Source organism: Hyperolius riggenbachi, chromosome 5 (genome assembly GCF_040937935.1).
Source record: "Hyperolius riggenbachi isolate aHypRig1 chromosome 5, aHypRig1.pri, whole genome shotgun sequence".
Classification (NCBI taxonomy): domain Eukaryota; kingdom Metazoa; phylum Chordata; class Amphibia; order Anura; family Hyperoliidae; genus Hyperolius; species Hyperolius riggenbachi.
The window spans coordinates 314482079-314508795 of NC_090650.1; the positions used below are offsets into that span (position 1 = coordinate 314482079).

The window sequence follows — 26717 nt, forward strand, 5'->3', positions numbered from 1 at the left end:
GGGTGGGGGTTGGTTGGTTAAGATTCAGTTAGATTGGTTAGGAAAGTGTACTTGGATATGTAAGCAGGTGGCCATTGTGACACACGGCTCTGTGTTGCAAAGTGATTCTTCCAGATGCCCTTGCGATCCCATGCATTTATAATGACTGGGATCACTGCACAAATGTGTCGAAATGATGAATCGCAATACATGTATGGAAACATCAGATAGTGCATTCTATGCACTGATGTCCCTGCGATCGCGCTGCATTTCCAAAAGCGTGGCTAAAATCGCGCAGATGGAAACAAGCCCTTAGGGTAAGGTTAGGGCTTTTGAGGGGAATATGGTGAGGGGTTAGGGTTAGGGTTAGGGTTAGAAATAGAAGAGGGGGGGGGGAGATTTGGGTTAGCGATACGGTTACTTTTGTGTTAGATAGGTAGGCTGGGTGTACCTCAGAAGATTCCTAAAACTACATATCTGGAGAATTCGCAACTTTAAATATGCCACAATCACAAGTACCATTTAAGAACTGTCTTTTTATATTTTTACAATATTCTTTGATTACATTTGGGAATATAATGTAAATAACTCATTTGATTTCATTTGCATTATGTAGTTTTAATTTCTAAACAACAACAAAACATCTGTGCACAAGAGACCTCACCCATCCTGATATATCACATCCCCCCTCCAAGCCCCCCAACAAGGTCTCCTCTCAGAAAGTAACGTAAAGCTCAGGTACTGGGAGGATACCTGCAGGAAAGGGAAGATTAAAGTAGGAAGATCCTCTTGCTAATATTGGCAGTCTCCGGCTGCATCCATCAGTATCGAGCTGCTTAGGAGCCTTGGGTTGTTTCCAGCTCTTCTTGGCTCTACTTCTCTCCCGGCATGTGAACCACGTACAATGTGACATGAATCTCATGTGGGGGTGCAGCTTGGATTAATTGATATACGAGTGCAGATTGGCAATTATTACTCTAAAGACACATTCTAGACAAATGTGCACATAAAGGTTACACACCCCTCAGGTTTCATGCAGTGTGTCTTCCTCACGTGTATTTCATTGTATGCAAAATCCAAGTTAGTATACAGTATATACTCTTTCTTTCTGTTTCAATCCTAGTTGAATTCATACCTAACCACTTCATGGACTACATATCTGAAAAATCAACTAGTAAATACAATGTAGCTTCACTAGGTAGTGCGCATGCACAGAGCACTCCCGGACACGGGCACGCGATCAAGGACAACACTTCGCTGGGAAGCGCCTGCGCAGTGCTAACCGACCCTGCCGACTCTGAAGTAGTTTTGAGGGGACATTACACCATAACAGGGGGGAGCGGTTGGCATGATTGAGAGCCTCATATGGGCTAAGGTGTCCTTTAAGTAACACTTATATCTTCTATTGAACAAACAACTACACTGTAGATTCAGAGGTTTCCTAAACATAATATTAGGGTTAAAAGTTAATTTTTAAAAAAACATTTTTATTATATCTTTATAAGTTAATTTATTATTTATAAAGGATGCTCAGAAATGCTGATTTCCTATTCTGTGTAAATACCAATAACTGAAAATGTCGATGCTGCAGAAATCTGAATTTCTGATACCAATTACAGCATAAAGGGGTTTTATTTTTGTTAATAAAAATATGTAATTAAAAAAAGTTACTTTGTGGAATTCAATATATTTTGCTGATGTCCACTATTATGCGGACATCCTTGATACATTCCCAAATTCTCAGATTGGCCAAATACGTCTGAGTCGGAAGCATTTGACCAATCACAGGCTGCAAAATGTTTCCGTATTCCGAGGTAAACTTCTGCATTTTCTGATTAATCCAATACTACATTTTGGGGCACACACCGCATTGTCTTTTATAGATTATTTAGTAATAAATGGATTTATACTTTTGCAATTACGGGTTTTTGAACTTTTTTCATTAATCCAATACTACTATTCTGACTCCCATGGAAAAATTCTGCAGCCTGTGATTGGTCCAATGCTTTCAAGCTCTGTGATTGGGCTAAAATTTCTGAGTTGCGGTAATGCGATATTTCCACGGAATAGCTCTTTCTGAGACCAATGTTTGATTACTGCTGCAATAAGCCCATTCCCAATCAGAAGTCAGTATTCTGCATACATTTTCTACCATCCCTATTGTCTATGTACAAACTTTATTTATTACAACTTTATAATTATATTTCACTGAATTTCAAAATAGCACAAACTACTGACGCATGAGCTACATTAGTATGCTTTGTTAACCTGACAATCTAGTGCCATCACTGGAACACTGTCCATGGGGATTCCAGGCAGAAAGTATACTGGCTTGCACAAAAGTGGACTCTTTTTTTAAATCTCCAAATTTCTAAATGACCCAGATTTGTGTTGTTTTTTTTAGCTCCCAAAAGACCCATTATTCATTTTGTTTACTAGTAGCCTATTTAGAATAGTCATTTTTTCTTCTCTTGCCTTCAGAGCTGAGGGCATTCAGTTAATATAAAAGCGATAATTGACCCAATTCACTAAACTTTACTGTGCAGTGACATCACAGGCAAAGCTTAGCAGGCGTTCCATAAAGTGCATAGCTCACATTGCACGAAATGCATAACTCCTGTTATAATGCATGTAATAGCTGCAAATGTGTAAGTTATCTACATATCGCAAGCTACACCATTAGCGAAAGGGGAATCGCACGCTTCTGCATAACACCCGCTAAAGCTTACATACAATTTCAGTACACAGTGAAGTTTAGTGTGTCTATCTGCTTTCTGGTTCTTTCTTGCCCTGTACTATGGATAAGTGAATTGTAAACCCCAGAACGACAGAAATAGTTGAAATGTAAGGGATTATGGTATCATAGACTGTTGCAAGGCCAGTATCACAAAAGACAGGCAAACTGGTGTAATCTTTGCAATTAATATGTCAGAATTCTGTGAATTCCACGTTCCAACTTTCAACTCCAAATTGAGATCTCTTGTTGCAAAAAGATCTGGATTTTGAATCCTGCAAAAAAGATGATGCACACCCAACCCCAGTGAGGATAACCAGCAAATCCTCAGTCAGGTCAATGGGAAATTCCCAGGAGAAGTTGCAGTCTTCCTCAGGTTAATATATGTACCTTCAAAGTGTGACGACCTTGAAGTGTGACCAAGCAACTAGGACAGGCGCTTATACTGACCTGAGTGAGCAGAAATACCCATGAAACACATTCCATTTTGATTGTGTCCAGTAAATCTTTACCTAATTTGGTTATTCCTTCCTCCTGAAAATGATTTTTTTTTTTTTTAATCCCGCAGATTTATTTTCTGTTTAAAAGCTAAAAAAGTAGGTTTAATGTTCTATTTTCTAAAATGAATGACAGTCAGGGATTAGATTGTGAGCCCCTCTGAGGAACAGTTAAAGTGGACCTGAATCCTTGCACAGGACACAAGGAAAACATAACAGAAATGCACCCTGTATGTATTTAAAGAGTTTAGCCTGTGTAATTCCCCCTCATTTGTGTCTAATCACCAGGGGCGTAGCAATAGGGGGTGCAGAGGTAGCGACCGCACCGGGGCCCTTGGGCCAGAGGGGCCCCAAAGAGTCCACCCTCTATTACAGTATTAGCTCTCTATTGATCCTGTGCTGGTAATTATCACTTCTATAGATGCTTTGAATAGTAGTAATCCTTAACACACTGTTCCCAATCCCCTTTTTGCACCTCTGACACTGTGGTTGTCCTTGGCAAGTTTTGGTGCGCTGTATCAATTGCTATGTATAAAGTTCTTGGGGGGGCCCCATGTAAAACCTGCACCAGGGCCCACAGCTCCTTAGCTACGCCACTGCTAATCACTAGTTGTAATTTGATCTCCCTCCTGTGTCACATGACTGCCTATGGCAGATAAGCCCATTTGAAAGTACAGGCTGTAAACAATATGTCTGCTTCCATGAATCAGGAAGTAGAAACTGCGCAGATTTATTTTAGGATTTGTATCAGCTGTAACAGAGTAAATGTTATTACACTGTTGTGTATCTTTTAGAGCAGAGAGGAGTTCTGAATTCAGGTCCACTGTATATGACAATATACTTTGTACAGCTCTGCAGAAGATTTTGGTGCTATATAAATACTAAATAATAATAATACCTGCCAGCAAAATTAGTATTGGGTGTGTCAGTCTTCTGATTAGTACAGGTGTACTCCTCCAGATTTACAGATCAGTTCGCTATGCTCTGCTAACTAAGGTGGATCTGTACTCAAATCTGCCTCTCTGCTCTGAAAGATAAGCAACAGCATATTAACTTTAAAGTGGATCCGAGATGAACTTTTATTCATTACATAATTGTGTTCCTTCTATATAGTTTATAGGGCATTCCTCAAGCCAAATACTTTTGTTTTTTGTTTTAATACTCTAATTCCCTATAAACTAAACAAGCCTTGCCCACAGCTTCTCCAAAACGCCAAGGCACTCAGACCCATGTAGCAAGGGCTTATGGGAGCTCAGTCTGGGCAGGAGGTGGATTAAATCATCATAAACTGTTGAAGCTGTATGCAGCCAGATTTGCTGTGCAAACTATCTAAACTTTAGATCAGATAGATAGACAAGTTACTTGTTATAGTTCGTTTTTCATCTTGGATCCACTTTAACATTTCTTTGTTACAGCTGATACAAATCCTGCAATAAATCTGCAGTGTTTACCAATTAACTCTCTGCCCTGGCAGGAAGCTGAGGAATCAAATTACAACTTGTGCTTAGTCACAAATGGGTGGAATTAGACGGGCTAAACTCTCTAAATACATACAGGGCATATTTCTACGTTTTCCTTCTGTCCTGTGCAAGCGTTCAGGTCCACTTTAAGCGTGCAGTTCCTGATATGTCTACTGTGCAAGTTGCAATTTACATAGAGCGCTGAAAAGGACAGATTTCATGCTTGTAAATATTACTATTTGAGGGTGCTTAACTTTTGAGCCACACATAGCAGGTTTATAACTGGAATAGACAGATCATTTTTAATAACATTAATTCACTAACATGTCATAGCATTTTTCACACTTTGAATTGTAGTGCTCTGGCTGGGAACGATAGTCTTTAGACCTTTATAAAAAAAAAAAAGGTCCATATTATGCAATCAGATCTTAGTGTTGTTGATGGTGCTCTTATCAGTCTCTTAAAGAGAACCCGAGGTGGGTTTGAAGAATATTATCTGCATACAGAGGATGGATCTGCCTATACAGCCCAGCCTCTGTTATCCCAAACCCCCCCTAAGGTCCCCCTGCACTCTGCAATCCCTCATAAATCACAGCCATGCTGCTGACACACAGCTTGTCAGAGCTGGCTGTGTTTATCTCTATAGTGTCAGTCTGCTGCTCTCCCCGCCTCCTGCAGAACTCCGGTCCCCGCCTGCATCCCTTCCCTCCCTGCTGATTGGAGGGAAGGGACGGGGGCAGGGATGGAGCTATGCAGGAGGCGGGGGAGCAGCTGAGACTGACACTACAGATGTAAACACAGCCTCACAGCACGGCTGTGATTTATGAGGGATTGCAGAGTGCAGGAGGACCTTAGGGGGGTTTGGGATAGCAACAGAGGCTGGGCTGTATAGGCAGATCCAGCCTCTGTATGCAGATAACATTCTTTAAACACACCTCGGGTTTTCTTTAAACCTGGAAGGTTTTGTGGCATTCGATGAACAGAGGATGCCATGAGCAACAATGACGTACATATCCAGCTTTATTTTAGGAAAGCTATTCTCTGTTCTCTGCGACAGGGAAGAAGCAGTTCCTTTATGATTCACATATCTGGAGCGGTGGGGGAAGAACACACACACACAACACAAGCACACACATGGCACCTTCCCTACATGCTGCCTGTTCAAAACAGCACAGTGTCAATTAAGAATGCTTACGGTAATTAAAATGGATATTCTAATTTCCTGCTCCATAATTGCATTATACCCATAGCTACAGGATTTCTGCTGCACTTAATAGTATATAAAAAATACATAAATAAAAATATCACACTGTTTTTTTTTCTAGGGCTTTTCAGCATTATCAGTGATTAATGATGATATAAAATATTATTTGATGGACCACTAGGAAAAAGCCTGCTGGTCTTCAGCCTGCAGCTTGTAGGCAATTATGTTACTGAGATCTGAAGCATTCTGCAACAGCCTGTGAATAACACTGGCTCTTGCTTTATATATAGAAGAATGTACAAGGCCAGTCTCTGCTAACAATATAATTGGTAATTCACTGTAATGGCTATAGGAGCTCAAAGGGGGCAAATTACCTCCTAGCAGAGCAGAATCATCCACCAGGCAACTTAGGCAGGCACTTGGGTCCTAGTGTGTTTCAAGGGGCCCACCTCCCACATTCTCTGACCTTTCTCCACGTCAGCTTACCAAAAGGACCACAAAGGCCCACAAATCTACTACCTTGCCAAGGACCTTATTACATCTTAAAGGGAACCTAAACTGAGAGGGATATGGGTGTTTCCTTTTAAACAATACCAGTTGCCTGGCAGTCCTACTATAGTCCTATACTTCTATAGTCCTCTTTGGCTATTGTAGTGACTTGAATCACACATGTGAAACAAGCATGCAGCTAATCCAGTTTGACTTCAGTCAGAGCACCTGATCTGCATGCTTGTTCCGGGGCTGTGGCTAAATATATTAGAGACTATTAGAGACACAAGACCAGCAGGAGAGTCAGGCAACTGGTTTTGTTTTAAAAGGAAAAATTCATATCCTTTTCAGTTTAGGTTCCCTTTAACCTCCCTGGCGGTAAGCCCGTGCTGAGCACTGGCTAAGCCGCCGCGGAGGATTGCTCAGGCCCTGGTGGGCCGATTTTCACACTTTTTTTGTTGTTGCACACAGCTAGCACTTTGCTAGCTGCGTGCATAACTCGATCGCCGCCGCTGCCGATTCGCCGCTACCCACCGCGTTAGAGGGCCCCCCCCAGACCCTGTGCGCAGCCTGGCCAATCAGTGCCGGCATTGGTGACGTCATCTTGATCGTCGCCATGGCTACGGGGGAAGCCAAACAGGAAATCCCATTCTGAACGTGATTTCCTGTTTGCTTTGATCGCCGGAGGCGATCGGAAGGGGTGGGGGATGCCGCTGCACAGCGGCTATCATGTAGCTGGCGCTAGGCTAGCTACATGTTTTTTTTAAAAAAAAAATTAAAGTGCTGCGCTGCCCCCTGGCGGTTTAAATAAACCGCCAGGGAGGTTAAAGCAGAACTGAACTCAGAACTTCCTCTCTGCTCTAAAAGATACGCAACCCACTCCATAAGATTCGCACCATCTAAAACGTTCCTTTATTTAGACTTCTTTAAAACCTAGTAACAGATAAAAAGTCCCCATGTGGGTCTGTGCTGGGTAATGATGAGGCACAGGCATTTCGGGCCATATAAGTCCTTTCTCAAATCATGACTAGCCCGCCTGGTCCTCATTTAGAATATTTTCTTGCTTGCTGGTGGCTTTAAAGGAATTTAATTGACAAGGTGTGAAAATATAATATCTGGAGAAAAGTAAGGGGATAAAGTTAATTGCATATAGAGAAAATCTAATTAAAAGCATTCTCTGCAGGATACTTTAAATGAGCATCCTGATCAATGCTGCATCATATTGTACAGTATTTATGGAAATTGTTAGAAATACATTCATTTTAAGTTTGTTTATTGAAATTAAATTAAAGCTTTATCATTTTTAAACACGATTCGTAAATTGGAGGCAAAACAGATTAAAGCTCTCATATTACAAATTTACATTAGTCATGTGAAAAAGGTTCTAAGGTTTCACATATCAGGACATACTACACATTTATCTGATCCTTAGCCGGTTCTAAAATGATTTCAATCTACAGGATATGGGGAAAGAGGCGCCCAGAGGGGAAAAAATATGTTACAAATATAATGAAGAAAGTGAGGTGGCATACTTCATTGAAGGTATGCATACATGAAACGCGTTGCCAGTGCAACAAAATTAATTTAATACATGTATTTGTCTTCATTGAGGTAAGCCACCTCACTTTTTTCCTTCCTTTTGGGGGGAGATCATCCCTTTTTGACCAATTTAGGTCACTTCAGGTTTGCTTTTTTACCAAGAGTGCGACCGCCACCAGCTTTTTTTTTTTTTTTTTGCTTCAGTGTCTCTTTAATGAGAAGAGGCTTTGTCATGGGTTGCTCAAACAATAGTAGACCACCTTTGCAGCAAAGGTGGTCAAAGACAAGATACCAGACTACAGTGAAAAAATAACATTTATTGAAAAAATGGTAAAAGGGGCCTATTTGGCAGGAAGTAAGGTTCTAAGCCCCCCCTACTTCATCCAATGCAAAACTATTGGCTGGAGGTTTTGTTTTGTTTTATTTCTAGTTCTAGTTAAAGGGATACTGTAGGGGGGGGGGGGTCGGGGGAAAATGAGCTGAACTTACCCGGAGCTTCTAATGGTCCCCCGCAGACATCCTGTGCCCGCGCAGCCACTCACAGATGCTCCTGCCCCGCCTCTAGTTCACTTCTGGAATTTCTGACTTTAAAGTCAGAAAACCACTGCGCCTGTGTTGCCATGTCCTCACTCCTGCTGATGTCACCAGGAGTGTACTGCGCAGACACAGACCATACTGGGCCTGCGCTGTGCACTCTTGATGACATCAGCGGGATCGAGGACGCGGCAACGCAGGCGCAGTGGTTTTCAGACTTTAAAGTCTGAAATTCCAGAAGTGAACCGGAGGCGGGGCCGGAGCATCGGTGAGTGGCTGCGCCAACACAGGATGTCTGCGGGGGACCGTTAGAAGCCCCGGGTAAGTTCAACTCATTTTCCCCTGACCCCCCTACAGTATCCCTTTAATATTTGTAAAATAGCATCTGTGTCGTGCAAACCTATTTATGCAAAGAGTATTCCACCTCAATTATAAGTGCACTCTTTCTAAATACATGTTGACTTTAAAATGGTAATAAATATTTTGTACACAGTTTTCTGCTTTTCTTTTTCATCCACAAATGTATTCAGACTAAATCTATTTTCAGTCTTCCATCTTTAGAAGCAGATGGTACTGTGGATGTGACGTTTAGGTATCATGGCAATTCGAACAGTCAACATTCCTGCTTTATCTGTATGTTCTCTGGTTAAATTTCAGTGAATTTCTAACTAAAACCAAGTATGCAAGTTATTGAATCTAATATTAATTATCCACGATGAGTGAGTTATAGGATACCTTCTTGATCTGACATTAGACATGGCATAAGATGTTATGATCCAATCCACTGGATTGGATGTTATTGATTTACTGCTGAAATATTTGCCTGTAAAGTGAACTTAAAAATGGACCTTTTTGACCCCCCTCACCAGTCAACTTCTCAATGCTACTCCAACAATTACAGAAATCCAGCGCACAATTTAGCCTGTAGTTTTGTCTAACAATATTATAATGCAATATATAGGGGTAATTGGAATAAATGAAATGTTTATGTCTCTACATAACACTAATTGAGAAGTCTTTAAACATGTGACGTGTAGGTTTCTTTAGTCGTAATGTGTGTGGCCTAACGCTATGAGACAGTGATTGCTGTGGCATTGGGCCTGCTATAGCACATAGTCACTGTTGTCCAATCTGTTGAAAACAATCATAACTATGGATCCCTCCACCAATCAATGTCTGGCTTGACCTAGAGTGGAGGGACATAAACCCAATGCATCTCGCTTCACAATTACATACTTAGGCCCATATGCAATTCACTTTTTCACCTGAGTTTTCTCCTAGGTGATAATTTTAAACTTGCCAAGAAAATTTCTTTTAAGCCACCAGCAAGCAAGAAAATGCTCAAATTAATTTTAATAGTACTTCCTCACTTACTTTTTGGTACTTTTTAAGTTGAAAAGTGCTGGAAAGTTATTGTAAATTGAAAATGAAAAATTATCTCCTAGGAGAAAACTCAGGTGAAAAAGGGAATTGCATATGGGCCTTAGTCTCATCTTAGTTGGAAAAGACATGTATTCATCCAGTGCAACCTTTTAAGCATCAGTGCACCTTAATCCAAAGGGTATCCCCTTCTGACACCTAGCAATCATAGTGGTGGATGCATTTTAAAATAAGGAAAGCTTCCAAGCCTGTGTTGTAGTGTAATGGTTCACAGATCACCACAGTAACCAATTACACTACGTCCCCCTCATGACTAAAACCATCATACACTACAGATTCTCCATGTTTTTTGCTCATTAGTACCCTCACTGTGCAGATTTGCTCTTGGATTGGTATGCCAAGCACACCTTTTGGCCATATCCTGCAGATTGTATAAGCACCTATGTAAGCAGGTTGAGGAGCTTTAAACCAGGATTGAATTTCATCCCAATTAGTAGCAGATACCCCTTTTCCCACAAAAAAGCCTTAACTTTTTTCTAATAGATTATCAGGGACATCTGTGTGGCTGATATTGTGGTGAGACTCTTTCCACCATCTGATGTCAGGGCCATGGCCCTAACACATTTCTGTCTCTCGATCTCATTGCATTTTGGGAAATAAGCTGTTTCCAACTGCCCAGCCGCTATGTAGACACTCAAAATCATTGGCCCACTGCCATCCCTGCAGTCCTTGCACAACACACACCTACATGCTCCAGACCAGCAAACTGTGAAAACTTATTTTATAGAGGTGAGCACAATGAATGATTATTAACTAATGAAATGCATTTAAAAAGCAGAACCTGGCTGCTGCCTACTGTACTCTCTCAAAGGACTTCTATTATGAAAAATGTGAACATTTGAAACATGTACACATTCATATATAACGTACATTTGTCCCCGAGTAAAACGCTCCACAATTGACTGTCACTGTCAACTAATCAACTATAGAAGATATTATTTATCTCTTAATGGGGGATTCTCATTTTATTTTTCTATTCAAAAGCACTCCATAGAGTGAGTACAAAAGATACAGGTCAGCTTATCTACAAGTGTGCACCCTTTTCTGGAAGTTGGATTGTGCCACTTCTGTCCAGGGAGTGGTTTTGAAAATAAAGCAATCACAGGAGAACGGTATAGGGCTATCAAAGGAACAAAAATATACTGTAGTTTTAAATTTAAAAAAATGCATGCTAAAATTGTGGCTTATAATAAAAAATAATTTTACCTCATCTTTTTACATGTAAGGGTTTCTTACATGCAGTATTCTTCTACTTCTACTTCTTCCATCCTCAAGCTAGTCGCAAGCAACCGAAAATGGCAGGCAGATGAGGAGTTTTCTAATTAGACTTAATTGCCCACAAGCTAAGCTCAAATAAACACATTAACCACTTCAAGACCACAGGCTGTACCTCCCCTAAAGACCAGGCCATCTCTCACAAAAATGGCCACTGCAGCTTTAAGGGCTCGCTGCAGGGCTGCACAACTCAGCACACAAGTGATTTCCCCCCCCCCCCCTCCTTGCTTCCCACCAACAGTGCTATCTGTTGGTGGGGTCCAATCGCTCCCCCAATGTTTTTATATATATATAAAAACATTATATATATATAAATATTTGTTCCATTTATTTCATATTAAATTTGTGTCTTTTTTTTTCTTATTTTGTCTTAGCCCCTCCCTCCCCCGCCAGCCAGCCAATCAGCACGATCGGCTGTGATAGGCTTCAGCTCGCTTTTGTCCCTCTGGAGGGGACAGCCGAGTGACACAGCTGTCCCCTGTACAGCACTGCCTTAGATCACAGAGCTGTACGTAGTAAATAGAAGTTGGTTTCGCCGTCTAACAGTCTCCTATTGGCAATCGCTGCTGGGAGACTGAAGGCGGAGTGGAGCTCTACCTACTAAGTGGAGATGCGTGTGCAGCGTGCGCATGATCTCCTGCAAAAGCCAACCCCAGGACTTTATGCCAATCGGCGTTAGGCGGTCCTCTGGCTGCCGCCATGGTCACGCCCATCGACGTGATGTGGTCATGGAGTAGTTAAGCAGCAAGGGAGGTGGAAGCTATGCTTCAAACAGATAAGTCACACTTGATGAACTTAACACTAACTCTGGATAATGGCAGTGAAGTGGCAGCGGAGGGTTAACTTCTCAAACATGGCAGCTTTTCAGCTAAGAGCCCTTTAACATCAATGATTAATTAATGATAAACTATGGATTAATAATAAACTATGAGCCCTAGCAACATCTGCCTGACAGTATTTTTTCCCTACTACCAGGTTATTCTGTACATGGGGAGAGACAGTCTATCAGGACACAACCACTAACCCCAGAAGTGAGGGACTGACGGTCACACCTGATGAAGGATTGTAGTCATAAACATACAAACTGGTCAAATTTTCACACATCCTAATCTCTTGCTGCCCCCTGGCCTACTAACTCATTTGTTAATGGATTGTGTTTACTCTCATAGTTTGATACAGCCATTAGATACAGGCACAGGCACCTAACATTTCAAAGAAAGTGGAACTGAACTGATTGTATCAAGTTTAAAGTTGATTTGTACACCCAGAAAATCATATATACATTTGTGCATGTAAGGAATAGCTTTATAAGTTCTGATCCAATTCTGCATCATGCCTAAAGAAGAAGTTTTGAAAAGCTTGCAATGAAATCTTGTACAGTTAATCATTAAAGGTATTACCTAAACAACTTCTGTTATGTCTTCCTATCCAGTCCAGAATCAGATTCAAGATACTGTGTCTGACCTACAAATCTGTCCACAAAACCTGTCCAACCTACATTTCCGATCTTACTCAGAGGTACACACCTAGCCGCTCACTCCGCTCTTCCAATGAACTTCGCCTAACCGCCCCCCGCATCACCCAGTCCCATGCACGCCTCCAGGACTTCTCAAGAGCTGCTCCAACACTATGGAACTCCCTACCTCCACCCATTAGGGCAGCCCCCTCCTTCAACATCTTCAAGAAAGCCCTCAAAACTCACCTTTTCACTCTGGCCTACTACCCCTCACAAGTGCTCTAAACCCACAGCTGAACTCTGGTCTCCTACCTCTCGTGTCCCTACCTCTCCCTTTAGATTGTAAGCCTTTGGGCAGGGTCCTCCTCCTTTTGTCTCCTACCTGATCATGCACCTCCATTACTGTACACCCATGCTATGTATCTGAGTGTACCTAACTTGCCTAATCTCCATGCTCCCCTCCAGGGACTGGCTAAGCATTATTATTATTATTATTATTTAGTATTTATATAGCGCCGACATATTACGCAGCGCTGTACAGTGTATATATATATATATATATATTGTCTGATACTCATAGTGTGCTGCGTGATCTGGTCTTTCTTGTATTCCTGTATTGTCATATTGCTGTATGTCACCCCTAAATATTGTCTGTAACCTAAATTAATGTACAGCGCTGCGTAATATGTTGGCGCTTTATCAATACAATAAATAATAATAATTATAATATGTCTTTTGATTTTTTTTCCCCCATGATTGTTTGTCAAAAAGGTAGCTATACAATAGAAGAAAAAGCAATAAAACAAATAAATACCCATACTAGCAGCAAAAAAAAAACCTACATTTTCTGATGCCAATGTTTGTATACATTCTGTTTAATATTAATTTTTTTTGTTTTTGTTTTTTTCAGAACAGCAAGTTGTCAATGTGCATTCCTGTATAATTCACTTCATAGCACTATAGTGACAATGAGGAACTGACAGCAAAAGGTAAAATTTTCTTAGGTTTCAATTTTACTTTTTTTCTTTGTGCACACTTATTCTAATTTACTTTGTGCTGAACATTTAGGCCTCTTTCACAGTGGGACGTTAAAGTCGCACGTTTTAAAAAATTATAATGCAGACTAACGCACAGCAATACAAAGTCTGTGCGACATTCACAGTGCACACGTTGCATTGCGTGTAACGTGTAGCAATATTTAGAAAGTGCTGCATGCTGTGCGTTTAGCAATACATTTGCTGCGTTGTGTGTTGCACATGCTCAGTAATGTTTGTTTGTTTTTAAAATATAACGCATGCGCCGGTTTCGTCCCATCAGTATGCGACAAAAACGGCGCACCAAGCGACACATAACACAGTGCAAAATAACGTCCAATTTCATAATCTACATGCGCTGCGTTAGGGGCACGGTGTGCGAAGAAGCCTTAAACTTTTATTCTGCCTCATCCTCCTACAAAAACAAGTGGTTTAGTATCAAGATCAAGAATATGTGTTTATCAACTATAATTTCTATAACTATTTGAATTTGTTGGGATATCTTGGCATTTTGGGGTTGCTTCGCTAAATGTTTTATGTAACCAGTGTAACATGCTTTGCGCACATAGCATAAACGCTCCAATGCCCAAGTTACTTATAAGATTCCCGTTACACGTGTGATAAAGAAGCTATGTTCGATGTGAAAGATATGTAGTATTAGTACTAGGTGGTGATTAAAAGAAAAAATATTTGTGCCTATTACAGCTGTAGGCCTAGAGTAAATGGAATTTTGACTTTAGCTTACATTGAGTTTGAATGTAAGTGAAATCTAGCAGGGATGAGCATAAACGGCGCCAGTGCGAATTTACGCATCGTAGTTCGCATCTACGCATCGTAGTTCAAAGGCGAAGTTTCAAACCTACGCTTGCGAATTTACGCGTAGCGAAGTACCGCTACGCGTAGCTTACGCCCACTATGCGTAGTTAACATGTGTATTGCGTAGTGAACTACGAATGCGTTACTCGCGTCTAATTTTCCGCATGCGATTGTATGCATACAAATTTACGCATTGGAAAGGGGAATGTACGCATAGAAGGGTTCCCATTATATGCATTTCTAAAGAAATTAATGCGTACAATTTTCTGCATACGGACATAAGCATCCGCATACACTACGCTTCACACTACGCGTAATTGCGTATTTTAACGCGTATTCTATGAAATGCATACAAAGCGAATGTTTGTTATTGAAGCCGTAGTTTGGAGAAGCGTAATTGCGTAAAACTATGCGTATTTCCAGCGTAGCGAAGTTGGCTGACTACGACCATCCCTGAAACCTAGGGACCATCAATGGAATGCAAATAATTCCAAGTTTATGTAGAATTATGAAAATCTATGTAAATGTATGCAGGTTGAAAAAGGATTAAAAGAATCATGCTGAGGTGGAATTTGATTTGTGCATCTTCAAACTGCATAATTTGCATACAAAATTTGCATAGTCCTACATGAGCTCAAAATCATTGACCATCCCTACTGCACTGGAGCTTAAAGAGGAACTCCAGTGAAAATAATGTAGTAAAAAAAGTGCTTCATTTTTTACAATAATTATGTATACATGATTTAGTCAGTGTTTGCTCATTGTAAAATCTTTCCTCTCCCAGATTCACATTCTGACATTTATTACATGGAGACATTGTTACTGTGGGCAGGTTATTTAGCTGTTTCTAGCTGCTCTGGCTGTTAGACAGCTAATAACAGCTGTTTCCTGTCTCTGAACATTGTTACATTGTGGCTGTTTGCCAGGAGTACCGCGGTCTTCAGAGGTTCTTGTGGGAGGGATTTCAGCACAAAATCAGTCACACAGCGCCCCCTGATGGTCTGTTTGTGAAAATCATTGTCTTTCTCATGTAAAATGGGGTATCAGCTACTGATTGGGAAAAAGTTCAATTCTTGGTTGGAGTTTCTCTTTAACTCAAGCTAAACCCAAACTGAAACTGAAGACAAAGGTCCATGTAAACTAGCAGCTGCCATGCAGTCAAACTAATGCCAAAATGTCATCAAAGTGAACATTTATGGCTTTAATTATAATGAAAAGTAGTGCCATTAGTTGCCATGGTTTACTGTACTTTGCAGAATAGCAATGCAATCTGCATTGCCTTGTTTAATAACCTGCAAACGATGTGAATAAAAATGGTGTAAAACGTAGCTGTGGTTGTAAGGTATTATAAATATGAATGTTTTCAGTGTTCAAATCAATGGCTGTTAAATCATGTCCGTTGCATTCAAAGTGTTCCAGAAAGGCCTGTTTTCAGTTTGCTTCTTTAAATTGGACCTGAACTCTTGCACAGGACAGAAGGCAAACAGAGAGAAATGCACCACTGTAATTTGATCTTTCAACTACGTCAGCTCAGGAATCTCCTCTGCCACAGCAGAGCAGCTCATTTGTAAACACAGGGTGTTAACCCTATGTCTGCTTCCAAGAAGGCAGGAAGTATACACACTGCAGATTTTTTGCAGGATTTGTATCAACTGTAACAAAGAAATGTTTTCCTTCAAAGATGAAGGGAAGGTCCTGAATTAATGTCCGCTTTAAAGTGTACCTTTAATTAAATACAAATAGGGAGGCTGCTTCCTATGTCTGGTACACTTTGTTGTACTCTTTTTATTTCCTTTTTTTTATATGGTTTGTATGGTACCATGGAGAGGTAGGAAAGTAAAGCTGACCATGAACTTGGCACACTGATTGAGCAATCTCTTAAATTTATGTTGAATGACAACAAAATTGCGGTATTTTTGCAATCAAATGCAAGAGAACACTTTGGTGTGATTTCAGTGTACCAGCTTCTCTTGTATTTTTGTCATTAATTTCCTTCCACTGTTCCTGCTCACCGGCCTTTTTTAAACCAAATGTCAGAGCATTTTTTATCTGGCTAAAAAGACAACTGAAGTGTGGGGGGGGGAGGCGGGGGCTGCCATATTTATTTCTTTTTAAGCAATACTAGTTGCCTGGCTATCCTGCGGATCCTCTGCCTCTAATACTTTCAGCCATAGAACCTAAACAAGGATAGGCACATCATTTTTTTCTGAAATGGTCAGATCTGACAAGATTAGCTACATGCTTGTTCTGGTGTGTGATTAAGACACTACTGCAGCCAAATAGACCAGCAGGGCTGGCAGGCAACTGGTACTGCTTAAAAGGAAATAAATATGGCTGCCTCCATATTCTTCTCACTGCAGTTGTCCTTTACATGTTCCTTTGCTTGTTATATGTCTGGGATTATACATCATTAATCTTAATGTTTCAATGGCTGATATTTAACTCTGCTGCACTCTTGTAGCATCTCTCTTACCGGTTACCGTAATAATCAACTAATTAAAATGATTCATTTCTGATTACAGTAGTCACAGATTTAGACTCTCGGGAAACATAGGTTGCTATTTATATATTCCATTTATAACCGTGCATCTGGATTTGTTTTATTTGCAGTGAACTATACAAAACACATTATATCATCATTTCCTCTTTTTTGGTACCCCTGCTGTGCCCTGCCAATGTAGAAGACATAAGATCATGCTGGATTTGGCTGCAGAGTAGTTTTAGCATTTACACCCTTGTTAGCTATGCAGTTTTGAGTAATTAGCAATAGTCCCAATGTTCACAGGTTCAATACTCCTCTGAAGAGGCCCTTAGCATTCTAAGTGGCTGAAATCTGATAGCCTGTTACTCGAACACTGAGATTGTATTCATCAATCTCTTATAGAAGGTCATATTATGTAATACTGCAGGTTTTGTTTTCAGAAATAGCATTCCATTACATGTCATTCAATTCAGAAAAGGACAACCGGCACAATCTTCAATTTCAATAGTTCTTTTAAATTATGCAATGTGGATACAGACAAAGCCATGTTTCAGTGCTATAGACAGAACTTCATTTTCAAGCTAATCCATTTATTTATACTTTTTCTGCCTCTAGGCCATCTTTCTTGTGAAACACCTCCCTTCACATTCTATGTACAGCCCCCACTTTTACTTGTAGCATCCATGTACAGCAGTCTCTCTCTTCATGTGTAGCTTCCCTATTCCATGCGTCTCCCCCTATTTAGGCTACTTACACACCAAGACGTTGCGTTTTAGGGGACGTTATGGTCGCATAACGTGGCCCTAACGCAACACATGGTGGTGCGGGAGAGGACGGTAGAGTGAGCCGCGTTAGGCGGCTCTATCCGCATAAGGTCTCCCAGAGTGGCGCTGATTGGCCGACGGGACCACGTGATGCGGAACGAGACACTCCGCATCACGTGGTCCCGCCGGCCAATCAGTGGCCGGCAGTGCAGTGCATATTAAGTAGCCATGTGCGCGGCTACTGTAGCGGCATCTCCCCGCCTCCTCTCCATCCCCCACTGAGCATGTGCAAACAGTCTAACACGGCTAAAGCTGCTAGAACGCACAGCATGCTGCACTTTTACTACAACGTGCAGCGTTACATGTAACGCAACTTGGGCAGTGTGAACAGCCCACTTGTGTTACATTGCTGTGCGTTGGGGGAGCGTTACAGGCTGCACTAACGTGCGCCTGTATTGTCCCTGTGTGGAAGCAGCCTTACAGTCTCTTACAGTGAACCTGAAAAGAGAAAAGAGTTTTATTTATACTAAACACATGATGTACTTGGAGCAGTACAGTGGCGTAGTGGTTAGCGAACTTGCCTTGTTCTCGCCGTGTCTGTGTGGGTTTCCTCCGGGCACTCCAGTCTCCTCCCACATCCCTAAAACATACAGAGAAGTTAATTTGCTTCCCCCTAAAAATTAACCCTAGATCATGGTATATACTCTACACATTACATACATATTACTTTGACAGGGATTAGATTGTGAGCCCCGTCAGAGTGACAGTTAATTAACAAGACAATATACTCTGTACAGCGCTGGGGAAGATGTCAGCGTTATATAATAACTAAATAATAATACTTGCAAATAAATACTTCATACTTATCGCGCTGTCAGTTCCTCTCAGAAGTTCGCCATTTTCTTCTAACAATGATTCTTTCGAGTTCCAACAAGATCTTGTCTGAACTAAAAAGCCTTAGGGCCCATTTCCACTTCATCACTTGCTGCCAGTTATAACTGAAAGGACAACTGATGTGCAAGGTAATGTCCATGTTTCCCTTTGGTTTAAGTGGGCAATATTACAGTTTAACGGAGGACTGACCCAGAAGCTGTTATACGGTCATCGCCATTTTTAAGATTTATGGAGAATTCCATCAATCACAGTGGACAAACAGGAGATGAGAAAGAGATTGATAAGCAGAATAACAGGAGGTAAGTATGATGTGTGTATGTTTATATTAACTTATTTTTCAGTTTAGGAATGCTTTAAATTTCCAGCCTCCTGTTGCATATGCAGCAACCCCTCTTCCATGTTTTGGTAAACAGAAACTCTGGAAGGGATCAGGAGATTATAGCATGTTTCCCTTTCTTGGAAATATAGATAAACTTAACAGTAATAATTTAGGTATGTGACATTTGTACATGGTCGTTCGCCTTTGTGTGCAGCTTGATACACAAGCTCTAAATACATCCTTCACAATTCAAATCCCTTTTAAACATTAGCAAACCTTGTGCATATAATTATTAAGAGCTGCGCTACCGTTGTATTGGAGTTTTGGAGGAAAGAAATTAAGGTCACTTTTATGCAAGTGGAAAGTATTCATACATCTTAAATGCTGTATATAAATGCACAGTACATTTTCAGAAGCACTAAACACATAGAAAGTTGCTCTGGCAGCTGAAAGAAATGATTTGCTCTCAAACAATGGCCATATATCCCTGCTAACAGCAGGCCTGCAGAAGACCAAAATGTACAACATACAGGAAAATGCAATACACAATATATTCAAATAAGGTGGCATTATTAGCCTTTCTTCTTTTCTTTCAGTACTTCCTCCTACTCAGCACCTCTTGCGTCTGTGAAACAGCTATATTTGGTCGTAAGAATTTTCACCTGCTGGCGAGGCTGCCTCATAGCGTTCACAGACAAAGCGCGCAGAAGGTTCACTTTGCATTTTAAAGGCTACTATTTAGCATCCTAGCTAGCTAGTCAAATGGGTCATGCGAGCTCTGTACTGGCATGTTAGAAGAACATTCTGTGCTTGTTCATCTGAACGTCTTAGTTCTGAAATAGAAATGTAGCCATCGCTATAATGCACAATGCAAATTTAAAGGGTGGCTTGAAGGCATGCAAGCATGGGTAGCTGGATCAATGAGACTAATTCTGAATGTTTATGTATTTGTCTTTCAAGCAAATGGTATTTATTGTAATGCAACAAAACATCCACTGTAATGTTGATAAGGTTGATGAGGTATGTATGTATAATATATATATATATATATATATATATATATACATATATATATATATATATATATATATATATATATATATATATATATATATATATATATATATATATATATATATATATAAAACCTGAACTGAAAATAAAATATAGAAAATAACCATACACAGGTCATACTTACCTCCTGTGTAGTCTGCTCCTCAGTCTCTTTCTCCTCTCCTGCGTCCTGTTTGTCCACTGTGATCAATGGAATTTTCATTCCTCCATTTTAAAAATGGCCATTACCCCCTAACAGCTTCCTGGTCAGCACACTGTTAATCTGTAATATCACCTACTTGAGCCATAGGGAAATATGGACATTACCTTGCATAGAAAATACAGTAATTACTGGAAACAAGTATTGCCCACAAAAAGCCTAATTTGGGTGAAAAAAAAAAACATGGTATAGATAATTTTGTTGTGATAAGAAGTGATATAATTATTGGTGAATAAATGGGAGGACTTCTTTAAAAGTGAAAATTGCTCTGGTCCATAAGGGGAAACCCCCCTTAGTGGTGAACTAGTTAAAATGAAGTTGAAACATTTTCTACTACTCAGGAGAAAAGTGAATTGCATATGGGCCATGGTTTGAACTTAGGCCACTTGAGGGTGGGCTAATATTTTATCTCTATTCTGATATCTCTAAACTGCTGGAGGTCAAAAAACTTAATCCTATGCTCCAGTGGGAGTCTGACCTGGGCCTCTTCCTTAGAGTAGAACGATGAGCAAAATGTTGCCTTAGACTGGCGCAGGGTCTACCATTCCTATTCCTTCCTGACCGACTTCATGCCATTTCCTCCAACAAATATAACTTAATCTTTAGGCGATGTGGCCAGGTTGGCACTTTTGCTCATACATCGGGGTTCTGTCCAGTGGCTAAGCTATAGTGGTCAAACATTGCTTCACTTATCAATACCGTACTAGAAAGTCACTTCCCCTGATCCTTTGATGCTACCTTTAAGCGTTAGAGTTGGAAATATCCACAACTTTGTCTTGCACAATATACTGTTAGAGATGGCTCGAACCTCTGATTTTCGGTTCGCGAACCTCGAACGCGAACTTCCGCAAAAGTTCCCAAACTGGCGTACTTCACGAACCACAATAAACTTCAATGGGCAGGCGAACTTTCAAAACTACAAACACTAATTCTGGCCACAAAAGTGATGGAAAAGATGTTTCAAGAGATCTAACACCTGGAGGGGGGCATGGCGGAATGGGATACACGCCTAAAGTCCCGGGGAAAATTACGGATTTGACGCACAGCAGGGTTTTAAGAGCAGAAATCACATTGCATTGCTAAATTGGAGGCATAAAGTGCTTTAAAACACCTTGCGTGTGTATACATCAATCAGGTAGTGTAATTTGTGTACTGCTTCACACTGACAGACCAAACTCACTGTGTAACGCACCGCAAACAGCTGTTTGTGTAGTGATAGCCGTGCTGGACTGGTGCGCACGATGGCGAGAGTGCAAGTGATGGCGGTTCTCAAGCCCATATGGTCGGGTTGAGGTAGCTCAATGACAGAACAGTGATTGTCCAGCTGATCGAATTTGGTCTGTCCACAATTAAGCAACGACCTTATTTTCTTGGGTGTGCCCCCCAACACACTCATATAGGTCATTGCTTCATTGTGATTCGCAAGCCTCTTCACCGCGGCAAGGTAACGATCACGAAGGGGAATTGACACATGTACATGCCTTTTGTTTTGTTGTTGCAGCCCCAGTGCATCCAGAAAAATTAGGCAGGCATGTACACGCACCAGAAAGATTATTATTCTTTTTGTTCAGGAATCCACCTGGAGTCCTGGGCCCTGTTGGTGGTGGCAGAGAAGGAAGTCTAGCGGCAGGCAGAGATGCTGTGTGGGGACTGACTTAGTCTTGGGGCAGGCAGTCATAGATGCTGTGTGGGGACTGACTTAGTCTTCAGGAAGGCAGTCACACGGCGTGCAGGCAGAGATGCTGTGTGTGTGGGGACTGACTTAGTCTTCGGGGAGGCAGTAGCCCTCCGGGATCCATGCCTCATTTTAAAAAAGGTGAGGTACTGAAAGATAATCTGAAGTCAGATTAAAAATGGCTTTTTAGCTTATATTCAGCAGGGGCATATTTGCCCTTGCTAAAACGCCGCTATCCCGCGGCATAACGAGGGGTCTTTACCCCCCAAATCCCCTCCGTGGTACCCGGGGAGCGCTTCCATGTGAGGCAGGGTTATGAGCTGCAGCTCTGCCTCACTCGCGTCTGTGAGCAGCGGATCTCCGCCTCTCCCCTGCCCCTCTCAGTCTCAGCGAAAGAAGACTGAGAGGGGCGGGAAGAGGCGGAGATCCGCCACTGATAGACGCGTGTGAGGCAGGGCTGCAGCTCATAGCCCTGCCTCACACGGAAGTGCACAGGGGCAGCAAAATCCACGACCAAGAAAGTCGTGGATTTTGCATGGGGGATTTGGGGGGTAAAGACCCATCGTTATGCTGCGGGATAGCAGCATTTTGAGCAGGGGCAAATATGCCCCTTCTGAATATAAGCTAAAAGGGCTTTTTTAATGTGGCTTCAGATTCTCTTGAACACTTATTTTGACCTAAGCGACTTCTCTTTTCACTGACAATGCCTCCCGCTGTGCTGAAGGTTCTTTCTAGGATGCTTGAGGCAGGGCAAGCCAGAAGTTGGATGGCAAATTGACAGCTCTGGCCACAGGTCAAGCCTGCGCACCCAGTAGTCCAGGGGTTCATTACTGCTCAGACTGTCGATGGTTCTTTCTCTACCATTGTTAAAGAAAGGGTACGGCCGGGGAATCGGCTTTCGAATTCCGGTCCGGAGTGGGAGCGTGAGAAACTGCTACCACCACACATCCAAGGAAGGCAGCAGGCACGGCACGCAAGTCCTGACTCGGGGAGGTATTGAGGAAAAATAACAATACAGGACTCTTTCGAGGCCCTGTATAATGATGAGTACACTTGAAATACTTTAACGGGAATCTGTTATGGAGGACAAGTCTGCCATTCATTCAACTGTGTGAACAACTCTTTGATACTTTCTGCACCATGATGACCACGAGTAATGGCCAGGAAATCAGGGTTCAATTCCGGTCCGAAGTGGGAGCCTGAGAAACCGTTACCACCACACTGTATAAGTAATGTACCTGCCCTGACCGTGCTTTGCAGACCAGGCATCTGTAGTCAGATGGACCCTTGACCCAACGCTGTGTGCCAGAGATGACACCACTTGCCTTTCAACATCACGGTACAGTTTGGGTATCGCCTTTTTAGAAAAATTGCGGCCTGGCTGACTGCTGGTATAATACAATGTGCAGTCACACAGGTGCAGTGAAAGGTATGCACTGATTGCTGGTATAATACAATGTACAGTCACACAGGTGCAGTAAAAGGTATGCACTGACTGCCGGTATAATACAATGTGCAGTCACAGATGCAGTGAAAGGTATGCAGTGACTGGTATAATACAATGTGCAGTTACACAGGTGCAGTGAAAGGTATGCAGTGACTGCTGGTATAACAATGTGCAGTCACACAGGTGCAGTGAAAATGGCTGCAGTGACCGCTATATAAAACAGTGTGCAGTCACACAGACACAGTGAAAGGTATGCAGTGAATGACTGGTATTATAATACAATGTGCAGCAGTCACACAGGTGCAGTGAAAGGTATGCAGTGACTGCTGGTATAACAATGTGCAGTCACACAGGTGCAGTGAAAATGGATGAACTGTCTGCTGGTATATAAAACAGCGTGCGGTCACACAGATGCAGTGAAAGGTATGCAGCAACTGGTATATAAAACTCCCTGCGGTCACACAGGTGCAGGGAAAGGTATACAGTGACTGGTATTATAATACAATGTGCAGCAGTCACACGAGGCACTGAATGTGCTGGGCCTGGCACAGTATAGCAATTAGCAAGGGCCAGCTGCGACAGACAGGGCTCTATATGCAGTGTCAGTGGGCCACACAAAAAAAAACACATCACAAGAACATTAGCTCTCAAAAGAGCTTTCCCTATCTCTCCAATGTCTCTCCCTTCTCTCACTAATACAGAACAGCAGCACACAGAGTGAGAAAATGGCCAACGCTGCTACCTTATATAAGGGTGGGGGGGGGGGGGGCTCCAGGAGGGAGTGCAGCCTGATTGGCTGCCATGTGTCTGCTAACTGTGATGTAGAGGGTCAAAGTTTAGCCCATTGGTGTAGTCAAACTCGCATAAAGTTCGCGATTTGGCACGAGCTCGCGTTCGCGCGCGAAAGGTTCTGGCCATCTCTACATACTGTATCTCCAAGGCTGCCAGGTTGCAGGTGGCAATGAGACTGTGGCTTCAGCCCACCCTAAGCCTTGCTCTCACTAAAGCTATTGTAACAGAAATACTCCTATTCAAAAGATCAATATTAATCATTGACAACACAATTGATGTTCGTCTTAGATTCTGTGTACTTTCTGTTTAATTTCTTTGTTTTTTTGTTTAAGTAGTCTACTGAGTGTCCCCCTCACCGCAATCTCATGAGAGGATATGACACACTAACGGTATTCTGCTAATGATGATTATAATGTGCCAATTGCGATTACTGGACCTTTCACATACAATTTTGCAATTATGGCCATACATAATTACAATTTGGAATTTAAATTAATTTTGGATAATCCATTCATTATTTTGCGTAATTTCATGCTAACTTTAGGGGTTAATAGCAAAGGCCCCATACAAGCTATCACCAAAATTGCTATGTATGTATGTTAAGGGGAAGAGTGGAAGCAAGTGAAGAAAAAAAAAACTTTAGTTTTCTAGAAAACTGATTTTAAAAATGTTTTAAACTAGGAAAAATTATAGTTTAAAAAACTATTCACCTTTGCATTTTTAAAATAGATTTTCTCAAGAACCACACTAGGTCTTTTTGAAAAATGTTTCCCCTCTTGCCACATTTCTCATTAACATGTATAGCAATTGTGGTGTTGATAGTTCATACTGGGGTTCTACTTATTAACTGCTAAAGTTGGCACAAAATTACACAAAATAAAACTGATTCCTTGATTCCCTGCACTTTATACTGATTGCCTGTTAGTGTCAGCATACTAAAGGCTGAAATTATGCTTTGCAGTGACGAGGTTTCACCACAATCAGTATTTTCTATAAAAGTCTTGTGTAAAAGTTCTTTGCTATGCTTAGTTTCAATAGCAGTTTCTGTGGTGATGGTAACATTCTAAAAATGACTCATGTACTTGGGCTATTTTCAGCTTTGGATGTAAGTTTACTCTGACTGTATGATAAAAGATCCGACTCTATAGCAATTAGGGAGAAGCACAACACTGCTGACATGTCTTGATGTACAATTTTGAAGGAGTCTTATGAAATTGTGAAGTTCTTGCTTCACTGACCTCCTTGTATAAACATCTTACAGAAAATGTCAGTGAACTCAGCTGCATTGGACGCTATGAATTTATTGTCAACTCACTGTATTCAGTGTTTTCTAAGAGGGAGAAGGAGGAGGGTAGAGGGAAAGCGTTTGTGCGTGCATGTGTGGGTAGGCGAGCATGCCCTGGCCTCAGTGCAGTTTAATTTGGGCAGTTTCTAGCGGATTATAGAAGTTCTCCTTGGAAATCAATATTTACATTTTCGTGACAGCTCAGACAGAGAAGTGGAAATGTAAGAAAGTGCTGAGATAAGCATTGTACCAAATTTGTATATTCAGTATGGTTAAGGCTGCTACATTTTTTGTAATAGAATGTCTTAATTTTCAATTACTGTGGAGCATTTTCTTAAAAATTCGATCCAATGGTGAAGAGCAACATTTTCTCCTGGCATAATAATTTACTCTAAACCAGGAAGAAAAAACTGAACTTATCAAAACTGATCAATTAGCTGGCAGGTGGTTAGTTAATCAACAGCTAGAGGCTTTGTTTGGCTAAATTCAATACCCTAAAGATGGCCATACATCTAGCAATGATTGACAGATCCGACCAAGAGACAGATCTCTCTCTGATCGAATCTGATCAGAGATATTTGCCCACTGCCCATACACCGCAGGCCAATTCCGACTGATTTCAGCATGAAATCTTGCGGGAATAGGCCTTGTGACGCCGCCGCCTCCGGTGCCCACCCTAGTGTAAAATGTGCCACACCCCACGTCGCCCGTGCATGAAGACTTAAAGGGACTCCGAGTTCAACTTAAAAAGAAAATGAGTACTCACCCGGGGCTTTCTCCAGCCCAGTGCTGGTCGGGAGGTCCCACGACGGCGTCCTGGCTCCTCTCCTAGGCACCGCTCCGGAATGGCTGCCCGGTGGCAGCCTGGGAACACTTGGCCGAGTGTCGGGCTTCTCCTTCTGCGTATGACGCGGCTGACGTCACCACGCCGGCCGCCTCGCGTCATCACGCCGGCCGGTGTGGCAGTACGGCGCATGCGCGCTTTAATTGTGCATGCGCTGTACTTTCACGCCAACCGCCGTGATGACGCGAGGCGGCCGGCGTGGTGACGTCAGCTGCGTCATACGCGGAAGAAGGAGACCGACACTCGGCCGAGTGTCGCCGGGCCGCCGCCGGGCAGCCATTCTGGAGCGGGGCCTAGGAGAGGAGCCAGGACGCCGTCGTGGGACCTCCCGACCAGCACTGGGCCGGAGAAAGCCCCGGGTGAGTACTATTTTCCTTTTTAAGTTGAGCTCGGAGTCCCTTTAACCTGTTGTGTCCGCCGCTGGCTCTGTCCTCTTCCTCACACAAATGTGTCCCATGTGGTTGCCAGCGTAACGTGGGTGTGTG

General features: G+C 41.9%; 1 protein-coding gene across 5 annotated transcripts in view; it reads left to right on the top strand.

Annotated features, from left to right (window-relative positions):
- Positions 1 to 26717, top strand: part of DLGAP1 (DLG associated protein 1) — a 780880-nt gene that overhangs the window by 250290 nt on the left and 503873 nt on the right. For all 5 annotated transcript variants that reach the window (XM_068237216.1, XM_068237213.1, XM_068237215.1 and 2 more), the window contains one exon: positions 13518 to 13596. The gene's annotated coding sequence lies outside the window, so the exon portion shown is untranslated. The remainder of the gene's footprint in view (positions 1 to 13517; positions 13597 to 26717) is intronic.